This window comes from Protopterus annectens, chromosome 1.part0 (genome assembly GCF_019279795.1).
Source record: "Protopterus annectens isolate FY-2018-M chromosome 1.part0, PAN1.0, whole genome shotgun sequence".
Classification (NCBI taxonomy): Eukaryota; Metazoa; Chordata; order Ceratodontiformes; family Protopteridae; genus Protopterus; species Protopterus annectens.
Genome location: NC_056725.1, coordinates 1,989,573,281 through 1,989,595,990, shown reverse-complemented (window position 1 = coordinate 1,989,595,990; position 22,710 = coordinate 1,989,573,281).

Genomic DNA, 22,710 nt, shown 5'->3' with positions numbered 1-22,710 from the left:
AGCCTTAGTATGTCTTATCATTTTCTCTCACAAATGATTTGAGGTCTTTAGAAAGCCAAGGACATGTAGTTCCAACTGTGCATCTGTATAAAAGACAGCCTGGACTGTATAGCTGGCCTGCTTCAAGGAATGTCTGAGTTTGATTTGTTGTTGCACAAACATTTTTCTCCTATAAAAGCATCCTTGTTTTATTTATTTTCAGATTATTAACCAAGTAGTTGGACAAGTCAACAGACTTTTATCTGTCACAACTGGGGCCAGTTGGCATAAAACAAGTACAGTGGATATTGATGTGGTGATAAACAAATGTCTGACCTACTCAAAGGTAAGTACTAAGCTAGCTGCCCTTGCAGGCCAATTTCCCTTCTAAAGAATTAAACCTTGCACCTGGGAGTTAAACAACTGGTCTATATTAGAGCATCGAAGTTTCAAAACTTCGAATGTTCTAATATCAAACCCTATTCAGCGAAAGCTGAAAACATCAAACATACAGAACAGCGAATGTTTTCCTAGGGAAAAAAATTGCTGTTCCAAAACACATACACACAACACAAGTACACCAAACAAACAGCAATCCACATACATACATCTAAAATCTTACACCTAACACTACACTAAACTATACACACACCACTAACTATCCACTTACCTTAACCCAAACCCAAACCCTAACCCTAATGTCCGTCACTATCGCACACTCACCTCACCCGCGCCCTAACCCTAACTCACCTACCCCGCCCTAACCCTCACGTCCACACAATCGCACACTTACCTGACCCGCGCCCTAACCCTAACTCACCTAACCTGCCCTAACCCTCCCGTCCACACAATCGCACACATGCCTAACCTGTGCCCAAACCCTAACTCACCTAACCCGCCCTAACCCTCACGTCCACACAATCGCGCACATACCTAACTCGCACCCTAACTAACCTAACCCTGACTCAATTGCACACTTACCTGAACCTGACCCGTAACTTTCCACCACAGCACTGAAAATACCAAAGCGACAGAAACAGACAACCAAATTATTTCCCTAGGAAAAAATTCAGTTTTCTGTTGCTTTGATATTTTCAGCTTTCGCTGTATAGGGTTCGATATTAGAACATTCGAAGTTTTGAAACTTTGATGTTCTAATATAGACCCTTAAACAACTTAACCATTATGCTAATTCCAATGCCTTACTTTTAAATTATATATGCATCAAAACATGCAGACAGTAGTATAAATAAGACAAGTAGAGTAACATTGTGAAGAGTGTACACAGAAGATAGGTAACAGCAAGAAGTTGCAATACACAACATTATATAGTATTTTTCATTTTCTGTGATTAAACATGGAAATAATTGGGTGATACGGCACTTACTGTTCCTGCAGCAAATACAGTGACTGTCAAGGCTGGATTTCTTTTAGCTTTTTTCAATGTCCTAAATGTAAATGTTGACATCTCCTACAGATACCTGTCAAACCAGTTGAGTGTCTGAATAAATGGTTAGATGAGCGCAAATGTAGTGTCCTTTTTAACATCTATTTATAAGCTGGTCGCATGACTTACAGAGCTCAGCCTTCAATGAATGCTGTGAGTTATTCTGCAACAGTCTACAGGTTAGGTTAATCCTAAATTTTATTTTCATGTCAATTAATATTAAAATAGACTTAAGGCCAACAGTTGAGAATAAACAGTATTCTAATCTTCTTCTTCACTTGATGCATATATATATATAGTGCTATAACTGAGCTCAAGGGCCATGGGCAACGTAGACACATTATACTTTAATTATGCTTAAAGATCATTTTTGGTTGGTCAGCAGTCTAATCAATTACCTGAACAAAAAGCTATAGGAAGGAATCAAATTTAATATGACCAGGGCTGTGTTGCGAAAGAAGCAAATAATACAAGACAGAGTGAATGTTACTGGGGAAATAACTGAACACACAGGGTGGTGTCAATTGACTTCTCCTATCCTGGAAGGTCTGCTGTTTCTCTATAAGAATATGAGTTATCTGTTATCTGTTAAATTGGTTTGAATTTGTTTTAGTAGTAGTAAATGTGCATTTTTTGTATTTTGATGTAAAATAGTTCTTTATCTAATGTTTCAGAGTTCTTGTAGGATACATAATTGTTATTGGTGGACATATTTTTCATCCAAAATAGGGTTACTGTCAGAAGAGCGAACGCTTAAATTAGTAAATGCTCTTATATCGAACTTTAAAACACGAAACCTGAAAATGTCGAACGTACGGAAAATTGATTTTTTTCCCAGGGAAAAAAAAAATGATGGGCTGTTCTCCGGACTTTGCTGTTTTCTCAGAGTTGGTATATTTAAGTTGGGGGGGTGTGGGCAAAGCCCCCCACTTTATTTTGCCTGTACATTGTTTTTTTTTTTTGTTTTTTTTTTGCGTCAGCAAATTTTTTCCCTGGGAAAAAATTTGCTGATCTGTTCCTTCGACATTTTAAGGTTTCACATTTTTTAATTCAATAGAAGAGCGTTCACTATTTTTAGCATTCGATCTTCTGATATAGATGCTCCAAAATATAGATACATGCATTATATAAGTATTTAATATTTACAGTTCTGGAGTGGAGTTGTGATTACAGTTTGGTTCTATGGGTAGGCAGCGTCAGTAATTTCAGTGTTGAGTTTAATCCCAAGTTTCTGTTGTGGTGCTTTTCACTCGTCTTGTCTATTCAAATAAGATGATGAGGCCGGGTGTTCATTTAAGTAGTTTATTTCACACAAACACATCAGAATGGATGACTGCAACATTAAACTTAAACAAACTGACTGACTACACTCCGGCTGCTCACTCAAAATGGCACTCTTGCTTGCATGTGCTCAGTACTTATATGCACATGCCCATAGACTGGAATAGCTCTTAAAGATACACACATACTCTGATCTACATCCTCCCTCTTTGACTATCTGTTCTGCAATGAAAAATGACAATTGGATGAGCATGCAAATTATACAAATTTATGAAAACAATAACAATCATCTCCGGATTGCTGTGTTTTGGGGATTATGTCTTGAGATATGACCACACCTCGTATTATAATAATTAGTACTGGGTTAAGCAACAGGGACAGTCACTGAGGAATGTTCTTCTTCAGGATTTTCAGGAATACTTTCAGAAACAGGGACAGATGATTAAATGTTCTCTGGAACAGGAACATTGGACAAACCACTCTGAGTCTTTATTATAGGCAAGATGCTGTAACACTGGCTTGGACACAGAAATCCGATTCTGCCTGAATTACATAAGTTGTGACTCAATGATGTATGATCTCGGTTCTTCACACAAATGTTTCACAAGCCCTATTCAGACAAATCTTTTCTCTATCTGCATCCTCACTATCTCTCCTTCTTTTAATGTATTCAGAGGCTTGTTGGTATTATAATAGTAGGATTTTGGGGGCAAATGCTTCTTTAGGAATTTTACTGCTATGTTGTTTTTAGCACTTGGAACCAACAAATTCTTATTGATTGGTAGTGTGTTTCTGGTTTGTCTTGACATTAATCTCTGGGTAGGTCAACCAAGAAGATTGTTGCGAGGAATGTTTCTGATATTAAACAGATTTAGAAAAATATCAGTATTGTTACCTTTAGATTTTTTGAACAGCTGATTTGCACTTTGAACTGCACGTTCAGCCAAACCATTCAATTGTGGGTATTTAGGACTGCTGGTAACATGAATAAAGTCCCATGTTTCAGCAAATCTTTTAAACTGCTGACTTGTAAATGTGCACCATTGTCAGAAACGACTTTGTACAGACTACCATGGACAGAGAAATGTCTCTTCAAACTTCATAATGGCAGTATTGGACAGCAGATTAGAAAGTAGGTCAATCTCGAAATAATTTGAATAAGAGTCTACTAACACCAAGCAATGTTGACCATTCCATTTGAAAATATCTTTAGCTACTGTCGACCAAGGTAGCTCAGGAATCTGGCTTAGCAGAAGTGGTTCTTTTTGCTGATGTAGTTTAGTACCATTACAAACAGAACAAGCTGAAATTTCTTTTACAATATCTCTTGACATAGAAGGCCAAAATACTAGTCCTCTTGTCCTTCTTTTGGTAGAGTCAGTTCCTGGGTGGCCATGATGCAATATATTAATATACTCTTGTTGCAAAGATTTTGTAACAATCACTTTTGGACCTTTCTTGATGATCCATTTTCCATCAAAATCTCGTCTCTGTAAGGAAAATACTGATGCAATTCTGGTGCTAAACAAGATTGCTTTGGTGGCCATCCTTGACTGATAAAGTGGTTGAGTTTCTGTAGAACTGAATCTGAAGCGGTGTGAGTTTGGAGCTCATCAAGACATGTGGAAGAAAAATTTCTCACTTTCATGACTTCAAAATCTGGTTTCTCATTTTCATACTGTTCAGTGGTTTGTCTGGGTGATCTGGATAAAGTATCAGCAAGATAAAGAAGATTGCCTTTAGAATAAACCAAGTGAAAATTATATGTTTGCAATTTTAACATCATGCATTGCAATCTTACTGGAGCTGTGTGCATTGGCAATTTTTAAAATAGTGATTAAACGTTGGTGGTCTGTCTCAATTTGAATTGGTTGGCCATAAATATAATTAATCATGGAACTTCGAACATGCAAACATAATTGCCAAGAGCTCTTTCTCTATTTGAACATACTGCATCTCAGTTTGGGTGAGAGTTCTGGATGTATAGCCTACTGGTCTGCCCTCTTGAAGAATGACAGCACCAAGACCAAACTTGGAAGCATCACAAGAGTTAGAGGTTTGTGAACGTCATTGTATCTTAAAGTTGGTGGACTGGCAATTATCTGTTTGAGGACAATATGATATTTTGGATCAGTTTTGTTTTTATTTTTAAGGTAGAAATATTGCTTTGTTGGATTATTTATTGTTTTATTTTCTGGGCAGTGAAGATAGCTTTAATCACTCCCAGAGAATGCATGCTGGTTTTGGAACAGGGATGATGGAAGTTTTTTTGGCATAGCTTCAGAGAGTTAAGGTGGAAGCAAATGGCTAAATTTGATGAGATGCACGCAGAGTTAAATAACCCCAACATAGTTGCTATGATGGATGGGAATGATTTGGGCTGAACACAGAAGAAAAAAACTATTAGTGCTGTTTGTTACTGATTTACTGAATTTGTAACTGAAATTTCCACAGATGGTGGTGGTTTGGTCTCTGATTGTACATAGACTGATGTGGAGGCAAGCAGCAAAGTTAATGGGATTGGAAAAAAAACAGGTGTTTTGTCAATCACAGAGTGTCAAGGGTGTTGAAGAGCTTAGGTATCTGTGTAACTGAGAAGAGGGATTTTTAATGATATGGGTGTTAGCTGGTATAGGAACAATGCAGTACTCTTGAGTGATTTAGGTTAAAATTTGTTTAATGTGCATTTGGCATTATTCTTGCAGGATTTGGTTAAGGAGTTATGAAGGGAGGTAGGCCTGCTGTGGCAGGCTGGAAGGCAGATTAATATGGGTTTAGCTTGGAACATCTCTTCTGTACCCCCTCCCCTTTGAGGTTTGGGTATTCAGAAGTGTGTGGTGATACATTGCTTCAGAAAAATTTGTTTCAGTTAGAATGAGAAGTGGGAGTTAATGCTGATTGCATTCTTCAGCTGGAAAAGTTGAGCAATCTTCCACGTTGCCAACAAAACGTATTCTTCATTTTTTGATGCATTGTTTAATGTTCATGTTCATGATTATGTATAGGTAGCAATTGCTTATATTTAATGAAATGGTCAGAACTGCATATTGGATGTCATTTTTGTCTCGGTCTTCATTGGAGAAACAGCAAAGCTGCCTTTAGCAAGTGTGAAGATTGGGGAAAGATGGGTGAAGGCTGCCAGCCTAGTCAAATAGATTTTGATACTTAATTCTATCATTTGTATAAATAAATGTAAAATACAGGCTTGTGTTCTTAAATGAAAGAAAACACTGTAAAATGTGAACTTCAAGATTGTTGCAACATTGCCATCTGCTGTAAGGAAAATCAAGTCAAGCATTTCAAATATTCTTTGAAGTTGCAATTACCTAAACAGTGGTGCCAAAGTGGCTGGCTGAACACATTCTTTCTATTGTCTTAACTTAAGGAATAATTGTTAGAGTATACATGTGAAATGTCTTTTATTGTTGTAGTTTCATTTTTTGATGCATTGTTTAATGTTCATGTTCATGATTATGTATAGGCAGCAATTGCTTATATTTAATGAAATGTATTCTTCCTTTTTTGATGCATTGTTTAATGTTCATGTTCATGATTATGTATAGGCAGCTTGCTTATATTTAATGAAATGGTTAGAACTGCATATTGGATGTCATTTTTGTCTCAGTCTTCTTTGGAGAAACAGCAAAGCTGCCTTTAGCAAGTGTGAAGATTGGGGAAAGATGGGTGAAGGCTGCCAGCCTAGTCAAATAGAATTTGATACATAATTCTATCATTTGTATAAATAAATGTAAAATACAGGCTTGTGTTCTTAAATGAAAGAAAGCACTGTAAAATGTGAACTTCAGGATTGTTGCAACATTGCCATCTGCTGTAAGGAAAACCAAGTGAAGCATTTCAAATATTCTTTGAAGCTACAATTACCTAAAAAGTGGTGCTGAAGCGTCTGGCTGAACACATTCTTTCTGTTGTCTTAACTTAAGGAATAATTGTTAGAGTATACGTGTGAAATGTCTTTTATTGTTGTAGTTTCCTGAGCAAGTGTTAGCTTGCTAAATAATGCAGTTTGTTTGCCTGGGAACACTGGACTGTGTCAAAATGATGTAATGTGAATACTTGGAAAACCTAAGTGTCAAAATTATCTAGTTTGGGAAGGGCTTAGCAGAGCTGTTTGTTAGTGAGTTTAAAAACTATTGTTGAGAGAGAGAGACTAAAATCATTTTGTCTTGGACCATCAACCTCAGCACTGCTTATGTTCTTTATGCCTGTAAGTAGGATTATAGCACTGTGTTTTCTCTTAAAAATAGCTAAAGATTAGAAAGTTAGATTGTGTTTTTCTTTGACATCAGACCTGTCCTACTGTATTATTGTAAGTTTCTGTGTGATCTCTGAACTCTTAGATATCTCTGTGGTGTAGTAGTATTGTCTTGTGTTTTAATTATTTATTATTAAATATTTTAAAACCTTTACCTATGGCTGGTTTGTGTATAGATTGTAGGCTCTAGAGTACATTGCATATTTATAGAGGTTATCGTAATAAGCCACTCTAATAAGACTTAGACTGATTAGTCACACTTACCAATTGGATAATAATATTGCACAGTAATAATTGGACACCCTTTCAAGGGCCTTTGGGTAGCTGATAATTGTTAGCTGATGGTGGCAGAAATGACTACCATATAGGCTGGTTAAAGGGGCACAGCTAGAAAATCTGTGTCAGCCTTCCCCAGGAGTGTCTGTGAAGTTGTATAAATACTTATCTCAAAGTGTGGGTGGGTGTCAGCTTCCTGGGCAGGGACACAAAGTACTGGTGGGACAGAGAGCATACTGGAGGTTAGCTTGCCAGCTAGGCTGAGATATGGACCCTATAGCTGTGCCAGTGGGGAGTCTTACTGGGGACCTGGAGAGCAAGGGAGCAACCAGCCCCAGACTGACTGTGATCTCTGTGTGCACTTAAGGGAAATTGTACTTTACTGTGTGTATTAGTTATCCTTTCCTCCTCAATAAGATGACTTTGCTGGTGTTAGTGGTGAGAATTGAGGCTCCTTGATTGCTGGGCCAGGGCACAGATGTCCCAGCAAGCAAAAAAATGACCAACATTTGTCTTTTTTATTTATATATTGTTTTTGGACTCTGCTTCACGGCAGTTTATTATGCTTCTGTAAAGTGGTGGATTGACGTGTTTTTGCCAGGTTTTACCTGCTTATTAACTCTCTGTGGGAGAACATTCTTTTTTTCAGTAGTGTGATGTACATTTAGCTCATTGTCTAAGGAATTATAAGAACATTCTTAATGTAGATCCAAGTTCCACCTGATATGTGGACATTTGGAAAAGTGACTGGAATGCAAACATTTTCAAAAAAATATTTTACATGCAACCGTAACATTACTTCATCACTGTTCATAATGATTACAGAAAGGAGAAGCTATTAATGTGTACTAGACTATAAACTATATGGCAACTACTTAGGTTAGGTATTAAGACTTAAGAAAGAAGCATTCCAGGTAAGATATATACCATCTGGAAAACCCAAAAGTAGTTATTTTAAAAAAATTATAAAGCTGCCTTTTTGAATGACAAAAAAATCTTAATTTTATTTCAAAATAAAATTTGTTAAGTCAATATCTCAGAAGAAATCAACTTGAATATCCAGTAAATTGTTGTCAGAACTCATGTCAGTAATTATATGAAAAATTTGGAAGGCTTTTACTCACTTTTTATTGTGAAGGTCGATGGGGAGAACATTGGATAAAAGTTGTTCAAGTAACCACCACTATTCAAACATTTTATATAAAAATATAATTTTTAATTGACTCAACAGTTTCACATCAAGATCAGTTGAATCATTTGACAGAGAACATCAAGCAGACAATATCAGCAATAAAACAATCAGCACCAGTCACTGATAGGTATTTAGACAGCTCCGGCTTTTATATGCATAAATCATGTTTGCCTGTTGTTATAGCTTATATTTGCCGATAGTTTCTTATGTATTATTCATGATTTTTCCTTTGTAAAAATTGTTTCATAGGGCCTATGGAATTTTAGATTGATCCTAATTTGTTTATGTTACAAGTTAGTCTTTGAACATCAGACTATATTGTAAGTTATCTTTTGTGGCTTACATCAAACTGAATTGCCTTAAAGCTTGTGGAGTCTAAAATGTAGACAGATTTAGTGTTATAAGTCATTGTACCATGCTCAATTGCACTGTTAGTCTATGTACTATATCTTGTGAAATTGTCTTGGGTCCAGGTCATGATGAAAACAATGCTTTCGACCAGCCTTTCTATCCAGTTGGAAAATACAGATAAATAAATATGGATAGAAGACTGCAGGAAACAGGTTCAGACTTATTTTCTTGTGTATAATAAACAACACAATATATTACCATATTGATAAGGAAAACATAGACAAGATATGTAACCCATATATAATAAACTGGACCAAGAGTGAAACACCTAACATGTCTCAAGCTATATCAAAAATATTAATGGAGCACATTGATTTTGCATTGCGGAGCCAGCTTCACTTTCTCTAAAACTCAGGACAGCAGTTTTGCATTTTCTACTATATCGATAAACAACATGCGGTTGAAATGACTTTGGAGCAGCCACAAATAAAGATAGTCAATACATTTATTAGCTTAGTCAGGGGTTTACCTGATGGCTCTAGCCACAAGAAAAGTTCATTTACAGATTATAAAGAATCAGAAGGTGAAAGAAAAGAATAAAATGGAATGATCAACTATCGGAGGAATCTGAAAGAACTAGTATCCAGTTTTTACCCATTTCTTGTAATAAAAATGCCTCATGTTCTGATTACTGTCCATAAGACAAAAACTCAAAAATCTTAACTTACTTCTTCTCATATATTTTTCTCACTGCATATAAAGTGTTTTATCATTTGAAGATGTAATTATCCTGAGCTGCTTAATATTTAATAGCAATAATTTACTCTGAGTATGACAACAGCATCTGGTACCATCTATGCTATTATAGTCCAGCTGTGTGACAACTAGGAAACAGGAAGACAATAAATCATGGCCCAATATGAACTGAGGCCAAAGATAAATTATTTTATTGACAGTATAACGGATAAAGAATCTTAACAATTTCATCAAGTCTGCAGCAGCTATTATACGTTTATTAATGTTGCATACGTAACTGCTAATGCTTATTAATAAAAAAAATATTGGAACACCTTTTATAGCTACCTCATAGCTCTGCCCTTACTTGTTTGCTATCTCTTCTCACTTTTGACACTGGGACAATATAACTTTTAATGCTAAGTATTGTATTATTAGCAAAACCATTGTTTATTCATAGCCTTTACAGGTGATGCTCTTAGGCTACAGTACCTTCTGGCCTATGGGGACTCAGCTGATGTCTTTTATTTGGCATCAAATGCCACCACAAGGAATCTAATCTACTGAAGGTGACTTTTCATTAAGTATACATTGCAATAAAGTGTGATCCCTTAAAAGTCAACAGGATATGGCAGTTATGCAAAGACAGTTTGAATCAGAAATATAACCCATCATATATATATATATATATATATATATATATATATATATATATATATATATATATATATATATATATATATATATATATATATATACATATATATATATATATATATATATATATTCCAGATAAGTAATATAGAATAAAGTTGGTTCTATGAAGAATAATTTTTCTATAGGTTGAGATAATAGGGAATTAAAAAGGAGTGTTTAATACTAGGACGATAAATGTAAAGGTGTAAAGGCAAACACATAACAGAAAGCTTGTGAAATGTACCATATGTCGGTAATCTACTAGATGCTTGCAAGTGCTGTCTCATGCATGTGTCTATTTACATAGGTTGTAGTCATTTTCCATTACTTTTATGGTTTTGTTTTAGTAATGCTGAAGATTTCTAGCGCTTTAAAATGTATATGTATTTCTCTTAAGTCCTTTCCCCATTTTTAATTGACAGAAATCCTTTACTTAACTCAATGTTCAAGCTCTGAAGTCTGCATACAACATAAATATGGCTAAGCTATATGGACCATTCTTAAAAATTCACAGATATGTAATGTAAGCATTTTATGATATTATATAATAGACTAAATGCTCCAGTTGAAATGGATCAAGTTGTAAGAACTATACATTGTGACTAAACCTGGAATTTTTTTGCATGATACATACTTTGTCTTAACAAAAATCCAATTTTCTGGTAGAAACTTTTTATCCCAGTAGGAAAAGAAAAAGAGTAGTTTTATTATTGAGGCAACTTAATGTTTTTTGGATAACTTGAACCTTTGTTTCTAGAAAAAAACAGCAGATAATGCTGACCTATTAGTTATGGTAAAGTTAAAATATACAAGTTTGCTGCTGACCATTGTACATTTGCAGTGGTTTCCATGCATGAAGTGAAATGTAGGAAAAATGTCAGTGAATTGTATTGTGGAAATTCAGCAGCATGAGGTGATTTGTGATAGTTTCTCATCTGTGTACCTTGTGCATAGGATAATTCATGCAAATCTCTTAGACTTATATTAATAACAAAGGTACTCATTACATTGAAACAAATCAAACCAAGCGATGAAATTGGTTTAGGGGAGTATAGGACCACAGATCCACAAGCTGTTAGCCTTTGCTTGACACTTTTAAAAGAATAAATGATGTCCACCTGTTCAATCAACTTTAGTCCCAAGTGTCCAAAGTCCTAACTCTGTCCTTCATCATCTGCAATCAAAATTCATTACACAAGAGTTAAAGATAACTAAATATGTTTGTCATTTAGAGAATGCCCTGGTTTGTAACCACGGTAAGATTTCAAAGTATTTCTTAGCAATAATATTAAATAATTCATATAATTCATAAATAAAACATGTGAGAATGAATACTGTGGGACTTTATTAAGTATCATGCATTTGGCAGAGTTAAGACTTGGGTACAATCTATGATTATGGAATGGGACAAACAAATTACTTAATGCTCAGAAATGTAAAAATGCTGTCAGTAAGTCAGTGCAGAAGGGAAGCTTCTGTACTTAGATTTTTAAAATACTTCAAAACAAAACATATGAACTACTAGATCATAAAACTGCATTGGCCCATGAATGGATACCTTTATTTCATATAAAAAGCTGGTACAAAGAAACAGACAACTTTTTCTAACAAAGCTGCATAAAAATGGAGACAGAATCCAATAGATTAGACACAAATATTAGGTTTCCTCACTTTTAAACACAATAAAAAATGTAGCAGAAATCAAGAAAGAAAAACATATTTTTATTAGCTGAACACAGTCAAATTAAGTCAATAGTATTAAAACAGGTTAAATTCAATATTAGTAATTTAAAACAAACAATAAAACAAGAAATGTGGATTGTAAACAACCTAAATGTTTTACATTATTGCTGGTAGCTACTTTATTATTAAGTATAACATTCAATATCTTATTAAAGCAACATATGTTATCAAACTTAAAAAGCACAATTAAATTTGTTGCTTCAAATACATATAGGGACTTAACACCGTATGATACCCATAGATGTGTTGATTGATTGATTGATTGATTGATTGATTGATTCATTCATTCATTCATTTCTTTCCCATATATCTGCTTTATCCTTCTAACAATTACAGGAGAAACAGAGGTGATCTATGCAAGTAGTGGATAGAAGGCAATATGAAGTCTAAGACCTGGTAATAGTCCTTCAAAAACTGTGTACAGAAACAGATGCACTCACATTCTCATTACACACACACTTACTTGAACCTTTGGTCCTGTATAGTGCCTATATCAGCATTATGTTGGCAGGTAGGATAAAAGCAACCAAGCAGAAACTTTGCAGTGTGGACTATAGGTCCTATAAGTAATCATTCCACACTGCAGAATTTCTGCTTGGTTTGTTTTTGTTTTTGAATAGGTTGCATATTGGTGTTTCTGAGACTTCTAGGGATACCACAGACTTTTTTATGTAGAATAAAAGCAGACATCTGAAAAATCCTGCAAATATATGGAGTACAAGCCAATCCCATACAGAAGGCAGTTTGTCCAGCACTCATTCTAAAAAACTGATTACTCTGAGACAGACCTTATCTTTCTTAAAGTATTTTACCCTCACACTAGACCCTATCTTCCTTAAACATGGATGATAAAATTATTAATGTGTACTTTGGTACACAGACTTAAACAACACATATTTACAAGGATAGACAGTGACCAGTCAGGTTTTTTACTGCATGACAAGTACAACGTAACATTAGAAAGACAATCAGTCATACTTGTAACAAACATAAATATGCAGCAATTCTTGTGAAAGCTGACACACTAAAAACATTTAATTCTTTGTGGCACATCAGTCTTTTAGGATAATTTCATGTATTCATTTTTTATGATGCAATGTATCAGCATGCAGAAGAATGCATGTTTTAAATCCTGTATGCATATTGAGATCGGTTATCATGAATAAGTTCACAGGTAATTACAAGGCTGTTGATCTCTGAAGATCTTAAGCAGCCTAGCCTTGCACTCCATGGTACATATTAACACTTACATATATCTCAAAAGATGGGCCACACAAGCATATGTTTCCCCACCCATGAGTGCCTTTGGTGCTAAACCATGGGTGAATTTGCAGGTAACCATCTGTCTGTCCAAGTTATATTTGGATAAAGTAAGAGACGTATTTCACTTAAATAGAAAGCTGGTACTTTAAAATTAGTATTCTCTGTGATACTTAACTATCCCTCCAGCATGCTCTGTTAATCCTGAAAAAGAGAGTGAGGTCCCCGGAGTGGATGTTTCTGATACCACTGGATTTCTGAATGTGTAATACATACATACAAACATGCATACATACATACAAATAATTCAAGCACAGCCAATAATGTCCTTCTAGCTTGCCAAGATACCAAAACACTTGTTCCCATAATAAGTGTCCAGGCTGTTCTTAAAAAGTATCTAAACTAGTACTTGATTTAATGTAATTAGGCAGTCTGTTACATGCATTGGCTACTCTGTCAGAGAACCATTTAGTACACATCTCATTCCTATAAAATCTCCTACATTTTCTGATGATTCTCTAGTACTTTTTGATAACCCCAAACATTCCCGGAGGTAGCTGTCTCTAAATGCCCTATATACCTTAATAAGCTCTCTTGTTAGATATCTGTAAAAGACAATGTACAAGTTCAGATATTTTAGTCTTTCATAATAACTTACATTTTCTCATCCATGGATGCCCTTGGTATATTTCTGCTGTACCCTTTCCAATTTACTCATGTTTGTTTTCTCATAGGGTTTTCTTATTCCATAGTCAAGTTTGGGTCTAATGTAACTAACAAATAATGACTTCATTATTTTTGAACTCCTGGGTGGCCACGGTGGTGCAGTGGTTAGCATTGCCACCTCACAGCAAGAGGTTCTCCAGTTCAATCCTCGGCTGGGGTGCCTTCTGTGTGGAGTCTGCATGTCCTCCCTGTGGTTGCGTGGGTTTCCTCTGGGTGCTCCTGTTTCTTCCCACATCCCAAAGACATGCTGCAGGTGGATTGGGAACTCTAGATTGGCCCTAGGTGTGAGTGTATGTGCCTTCTGTGGAAGGTTGGGCACTGGGCTGGCAACTGGACACAGTAAAACTCCACTGCCAATCATGAGCAGACAAGGTGATCTGCTGTGGTGACCCCTAAAAGCTGAAAAGAAGAAGAATTATTTTTGAAATCCTAGACATTATAAATATTTTTATACAACCAATAGTTTTATAACTATTATTAACCAATTGGTTGACATGATTAGAAAAACTCATAGCTGAATCTTCCCATATACCCAGGTCCTTAAATGAGTCTACAGTTTCAATCACTGTGTGCTGTTTTAAATATTCACCTTTCAATTTATGTCTCCCAAATCTCATATGCTTAGTTTTTGATGTATTTATCAGTATATTATTCTCCTGTGTCAAAATGGTCAGTTTAGTCAAGTTATTTTGTAGACAGGCCTTATCTGTAACACATGTAATCAGTTTACCCAATTTCAAGTTGTCTGCACATAGATTGTAGAACACCTCAGATGAAAAAGTTAGGTATGAAAGATACTGGGCAGGATTCACGAAGCCTCCATGTAAGAGTTATAACTCATACACGGAGGCTGCAGTTAAACGGAGTGATGTCAGCATGCTCTGCATATTCATGAGAGCATGCTGAATCACACTTAAGGCCAACACGGTCCATGTAAGACAGTAGGGGGCGTATCCGTAGGCCAAGCCCTGTAAGCGGACACGACCCCAGAAGAGGAAAAGTACCCAAAGTAAACACCCACGACAGAGTCCACGGAAATGTGAATAAACAGAACACAACACATGCCCCCACAGACTATGAACAGAAAACATATAAATAAACACATTTTATATATTTTTTTAAATTGTAAAAATGTTTAACCGTGAGTGCGCTCATTTGCGCGGGCGTGCCTGTAGCGCAGCTACAGTTCCAGTTAGCAGTCAGTGGGAAAGCATATAAGAACTAAATATGCAAAATAAGCCAGGAAGCAATCGCGTAGCAGTAGAGATGTTGGCTGAAGAGCAGGCATTCATGGTTTGAGCCCCCAAAACACCAATTTTTTTTTTTTTTAGCAAAATAAGCAGGAAACAAGTCCCTGACAAATATGTACACATAAAACCACAAATTATGTAAAATGTAATGAAATAGCCCATTTATATTGAAGAAATGTGAGGTAACAAAAGAATAAAAAATGCCAGATGTGCTCATAGCTGAGCTACAGTTTAACAGAGTGAGTGCATCTGCCCGTAGATGAGCAGTGGTTTAAATGGTGCAAAATGAGTGCCCGTAGCTGAGCAGTGGTCTAACATGCTACATCTATGTGCCCCTAACTGAGCTGAGCGTAATATGCGTGCCCATAGCCAAATGAGGCTTAAAGCAGCGTACCCCATTTGCGTGGAGCTGCGCACCATGCAAACAAGCTAACCGACGGGCAACGTTGAGCAAGCCGTATCAAAACTGCCTTTACACAGACACACCCCTCAGCATGTCTAGACAGTCATGAAAAATAAAAAGCAGTGGCCGGGTTCGAACCCAGGATACTATACACCATAGTCAAGGTACAGAACCACTAAGTCATGACAGCAGTACCTTTAAATGCAATAATAGCTAATATATAGGAATGAATACAAACTAGAGCATGACAATGCAGGTTTACTGAAGTTGATACAATTCCAAAATGGCCAATCACAGATATGTGTGGGAAAAACGGACTATATAAGCCCCATAGGTGGGAATACACAACATAAACGATTGTAGAACTGACCTGCAGGGAGAATGACAGGAGTAGGAGAGGGTAGTTGCTTTCAAGCACAGAGTTGGGGTGTTGAGGAGTCCAGGTACATGGTCTGGCTCCTAGTCCATAATCATGAGGCCCAACTCATGCAGGGCCAGGTCCTCTGGGGAGCATACAGGGCCGAGGCGTGGGAACGGTTGGCTCATGATCTCACCAGTGCCACAGGGATTCCAAGGACTGGTGAGCAGGTCCGTCACCACCATGTGGACCTGAAGAGATGCAAGCAGGACCAACTGAACCTTTGGATCCAGGAGGCCCGGCAAACACCCAACGCCCCACTACTGAGTAACATTTAATTATGTATGTAAGAAATTAAACTAGCTGATATTATGGAGATGTGTATTCCAATATTACTTCATTTATATTACAGCTGCAGGTGTCCGTTCTGCGAACCGCAGAGCCTATGGCGATAGGCTGGTGCGGTTGCGCCACCAGGCAGGTCAGTAATCCACTACCAGTAACTGTAAAGAAATATAAAAGTATGACAGTCAGCAAAAGAGTGCAGTGTAGTCAGTAAGGAATAAAATCTGCAAGTAACAGTGTGATAGTGTCTGCAAGTATTGCTTGATTACAAAAGTGTGTTTCAGCCTGTAAGTTAAACCGAAAACGAAACTGTCTGACATATATTCTGAAATAAAAATGCCCTACCTGTAAGAAAATAGTACACAACCTGCAGCAGGCTGAAAAGTATAGCTGCAGAAGATGATGAAATCACATGTGTGAAATATATCCCTGTGGAAATACTGAAACATGACAGAAGTGAGACTGCTGGAAAGGATTGTAATAACTACAGGTAAAACATGTCAATAAAGCCTAGAAGTAAGTACCATCCTGAATAGTAAAATGAAAGCAAGTGAGAGAGTGTGAGAAAGTGTCATGAATCCAGCAATACAGTAGTAATAACCCCTGAATAAAGTATACTGCAGTCAAGACAGAATGAAATGCATGTGAGATTCAAAACCAAACAGCAAAATCTGTTCAAAGTGTTGCTGCATCTGGAATGTGTATCCCAAAATCTGGATATGTTGCTCTCAGTCTGCAATATGCAGATAGGATGATTGTCTGATATACCAAACATCCACACTTGTCTACAGCTATATAAAGCAAATGTAGCAGGATGATGTAGCTGAACAAAGCTAGATATGAATGTGTATGAAGAACAATAAAATGTATATTGATGTTGCAGTAACAGTCCTATCACCAAGTTGAAATAGTTATCATATAGGAAACTGTAGTTAGAACAGTAGTGTGTATATAACTGTAGCTATTAGAAATGTACAGCATATGTATTGTCATTCGAAGGTGTTACTATTACTTTCTTTACCCCACCCTATAACCACATATAACCCATTCCACGTGAAAATGGTATGTGCAATCACAATTAACATCCCTGGATGTTTGTCCTGTTGGGTCATATATATTTGCATGTCCATTGATGCATCTGCCCTGTTCATACATCTACACCTGATGGCCTGTTGCCATCAATTAACCCTGCATGTTGTTGGACTGTGTATTTCTGTTCAAATTGTGCATGTGTTATGCACGCTGTTCAATGGTTTGAATATCTGGGTGTTTGGTTAATGGGAATACTAATACATGCTGTTACAACTAATTGTGAATGGTATTATATGTCACTAACCCAAACTGTCATGACATAATGCAAAACATAGGACGACAGGGAAGGCGGGTTCCAGCGGACCCACCTCTCTCACCTCAGCTGGCGAGTGCACCTGGCACTAGTGCCGAGTCCGGACCCTCCTCCGATGGCCCTGTGCCACCTGCGGGTGGAAGCGCTGCAGGGTATGGGGCTCACCCCCCCTCTGCAAGTGTGGCCGGAGGAGAACCGCCACTCACCCTCCGTAGCATCCGGACTGTGGTGCGTAGGGAGATTCAGGACTCTGTTCTTGAGCCCCTATGCCAGCTCGAGGCATGGGTGGCGCAACTAACGGGCATGCCTGTTGCCCGGCCTACACAGCCCCCAGCACAGCCCCCTCCTGGGCAGTGAAGGAACAGTGGCAACTGCCTATGGGTGGGGATATCAGTTCCACTGTTGCCATCTGTGGGCTCATGGGCTCTGGATATCCAAACCTCCGTCCCCGTCAATTGTGTAACCCCCCACACGTGTCATACACCGCCCCTGTATGCGTCTTGTTTGTCTTGTCTGTTTACCTACCCAACCTACCTCCCCAGCTGTACTGACTTCCTTCACCTGACATACCACTCTCACCTGAAAAAAAAAAAGGGCACTCTGTACCCACAAAAAAATTACGCCCCATACATAGCTGCCCATTCCGCACACATGTCTGCTGGACATGGAACCTATCAATTACAATTGGCTGTACAACAAGTATTATTGTTGTCCTGACACCTCTCTCAGGGGTGGAAGGTTTCAAATGTCACACCAAATTACATACATATGCACAGCTGTTGCTGATGAAGAAATGGGCAGCTATGGACCTTACCTACATCCCTCCTGCACATCCCAAGCTTGTTTCCCTACTGTCTTACCCTCTTTGTGACCCCTTTTTCACCACTTTCCTGTCTCCCCATTTTCTTTTCTTTCAAAGAAAATAGCGCGGGTGTGCGCCAGAGTAAGCACCGTTAAGCGGTTGTAAAGCGGGTGTGCGCTTGTGTGCACGGAGCTAACCACCTGTGCGCATGCGTGAGCTCCACGCAAACCAGCGCTAACCCGGTTACAGCTGCTTAAAAGTGCCTTAGTCACTTTGATTGACAGGTCCTGTACTCAGTTCAAAAGCAAAATAAAATCCCACTCTCATTCCCGAACCCAGGACCTTGGAAATACTAGTCTGTACGACCTACCACTAAGCCATGACTCTTACCCAAAAGCATTGTGCTAAAATAAATATAACATGTAATAGTAGGGATGAATGTAAAGGGAATATAGGATGTGTAGTACACAAAGCATGTCATTTAAAATTACTGTCAAAACTACTGGATTTCCATAATAGTAGTGTGTGAACAGAAACAGCCATGCTAGTTGGCAGCTTGTAGATAATAAGGTCAGTTAAAGTACATATATAAATGTATGTATATGTACATATATATATATATATATATATATATATATATATATATATATATATATATATATATATATATATAGTTGTAGGAGTCAATGTGCATATAAACTTGCTACAGGGAACATGAGAGAGGAATGGAGAAATGTGAATATACAACACAGCCTGAATCATGAGAGATATACTAACCTTTACACTCACAGAACACTGTCCACAGCATACCAGCATGGTCTCCGCCCTCACAATCTGAAAGGGCAATGCCTATCCCACATACCCTTTTATAGCACTGACCTGAAATCACAGTGAGAACTGCAATCAGTACACAACTGGCTGTATGCAATTAGCAAATGCTGGCTTACAATTGGTGCAGAGGCCATCACATGGACCTATGCAGATACCTACAAAAGCATCCAGTGCTAACACTCCTCACATGCAATACATTCATTGCATTGTCTGTAAGCAGACAGAGGGAGAGCAAGAAGTGAGAGAGAGAGAGAGAGAGAGAGAGAGCAAAAAATATAAATAAATAAAATTAGACACTGTGACTCTGTCACCCGAAGCTGTCAGCACTGACAGTAGCAGCAGCAAGCAGAAGCTGTGGTAACGCAACCAGCTGCGACAAACACAGGTAATGCAAAGTAGCAGGTTAATAGTGTGCATACTGTAAAACCCTCCAAATGTGTCATAGGTCTGTATCCATAGGTATGTCCATGTGATATGTTGTGTGTACGTAGTTCCACCAAAAGGGGATGACCATACATTACATGTCAATCAGTCTTAGGCCATGATCCTGGCAGCAGTTGTCTGTGTGTTGGCCCAGCAATGGCTGTAGTGACTGCTTTGAAAGGTCAGCCAGGTTCAAAAGTCAGGATCAGCCCATCCCAAAGGCACACTGGCTGGGAACAAGTGTCTGCAGGTACCCGATGTCACTGCATATGCATCCCATACTGCATAATTCCATAGCTTAGCAGACCAGGCCCGTTATGCATATGATGTGGTAATTCCCAGGGTCAGTCGAGGTGCCCCCTTAGTGGTGTGGGACCAATGTTGCTGTATGCCACTGTCCAGGTACATATCCTGTAGTACGGCCAAGATAAACTATCAGTGTTATATGCGGTTGTATGTCCTCTCGGAGTGCCGGTAGCACACATCCAGGGATACCACGAGGTCACAGTGATGCTGTGTGTTCTTCTCTGCTGAGGGCGGCCCTCACCTGGACATGTGAGATGATAGGGAGGTTACATCCAGCTGTGATAAATATTTCAACTGGTGGGGGAGAAGGAAGGGGGATACGTGCACCGAACATGTCTGCAAGATTGTTGCCAATATCCGTGTGTTTGGTGAATGTTAAGTAGGTGTGTATTAACACAGAGCATATCTGAGGCATGTGGTCCATATGTGTAACATAACTGAAGAAGGCCTTGTGGTCATCCATAGTGTTTGTGTCCATTTCCCTCCCAGAGTAGGCCGTGGCCGTTGTTATGACGGACTGTAGCGTAGTACCAGTGCTGACCACAGATGCCTTCCCTTAATGTGAATGTGCTCTGTCCTGCAGTAGCCTCCTGCTATTGTTATACAATCTGCCTCTGTCTGGGGTCCACCGGACAGGATGCCTAACCTTTGTGCATAGGGTCTGGGTTAGAAATGTGTGCAAGTTCCATGCAATCTGTGGCATGTCCATGGTAAGCATTTGCAAAGGGGTCAGCAGTGTGGCTTGTGGCTTCCACTGGCCCAGTGTGCTGCATGGATACCATCTCAGTCCCAGCAAGTGAATAACTGTCTAATCACATACATATCAAAGTAGTCTACTGTGCTGGTGGTGGGATATGTATATCCAGCCCGAGTAACGTCTGTCCACATCACAGTAGTGGACGATGTCCCACATACAGTACCTTGGGAAGAACCCCCAGAGTGAGGTTGTGCATTGCACCTGTCAGTGTGTGCTGACCGATGGGGCATGCTACTATGTTGTGTGGAATGTGGCAGGTATTGCTGCACAGGTGTTGGCTGAGCACTGATATCTGGCCATGTACCTATGTATCCACCACGACACACACACATGCAACATATGGGAATAGTAGTATATCACTACAGATGAGTATCATGTATAGTATGTGTGCCATATATTGCTGACATGGTCTGCTGATATCCTGTTTGTGTTCTCTTCCAGGGAGATGGCGCGACAGTGTAACCCCGCCTACTCTGTGGCGGAAGATGAGGAGATCCACCAGAGCCTGGTGCGGGAGTATGACATCCTGTTTTCCCGCACCAGTCAGAATCAGCAGGAGAGGGCCGCACTGTGGCAAGACCTTGTCCATAGGGTAAATGATATTGGCATGCATAACAGGACATATGAGCAGGTACGACATCACTGCAGTGATTTAATCCGAAGTGTCCAGCAGCTTGCATCAGATATCCACAGGCAACAGGTTGCCACAGGAAGTGGGGTGGCCACACATCCCCCCCTCACCAGACTGGAGGGGCTACTCCTAAGTGTTGTGGCTCCAGCCCCGGAACACCAACAGCAGTACACCTGCATTATGATGGAGGCTGGTTCCACACAGCAGCACGACATGGAGCATGCAGGTAATATGCCATATGTACACTTGACTGTTCTGTACACTGTATCATATGCAATATCAATGGCACAGTTGTGCCCACTGACATTAATCTCATCATTTCTGCAGGTCCCTCCAGGGTTACAGCAAGACAGGCCATCCATGCTGGTGAGTGTGTTTAACATAACCTATAATAGTCCTGATAATGCTAGTAACAGTAGTGTAACTCAGTAGTGCTCTGTGTGTATACTGCGGGGTGTGCATGTGTGCAGGTGTGCCTGTGCCCATGTGTGCATGTGTGCATGTGTGCATGTGTGCATGTGTGCCTGTGTCCACGTGTGCATTTGTGCATGTGTGCATGTGTGCCTGTGTCCACGCGTGCATGTGTGCATGCGTGCATGTGTACATGTGACCACGTGCCCATGTGTGCATGTGTGCATGTGCCCATGTGTGCATGTGACCACGTGTGCACGTGTGCATGTGTCCATGTGTGCATGTGTCCAGGTGTGCATGTGTCCACGTGTGCATGTCTGCATGTGTGCATGTGTGCATGTGTGCATGTGTGCATGTGTGCATGTGTGCCTGTGTGCATGTGTCCACGTGTGCATGTCTGCATGTGTGCCTGTGTCCATGTGTGCATGTGTGCCTGTGTCCATGTGTGCATGTGTGCATGTGTCCATGTGTGCATGTGTGCATGTGTGTATAAGTGCATCACTGGTAACAATGTCTGGAGACTGTAAACTGTGTTTCCTGTCTTCCTCCCACAGGTTCTGGCACTGCTCTGGTGACCTGCAGCAGGGAACCTGAATCCTTTGCCACGGCTACTGGTAATGATGATATTTGTGTAATGGTACAGGAAGGTGTGTCAGGGTCTGCCATTGGTCAGCCAATTGACAGTACACAGCTGTCAACCCCATCATTGCGCACAGTCATCCTGCCTGTACATACTTTGTCACCATTGTCCCTAGGTGATGGACAGGATACAGTGGGCATAGACCAGGGTAATGTGGTACCCGTGGCACATGAGTCCCCACACAGCAGCCATCGGCAGGGTCCTCCGATGGTACCACACAGACAGTTGCCCATGGGTTCTCGTGGGAGC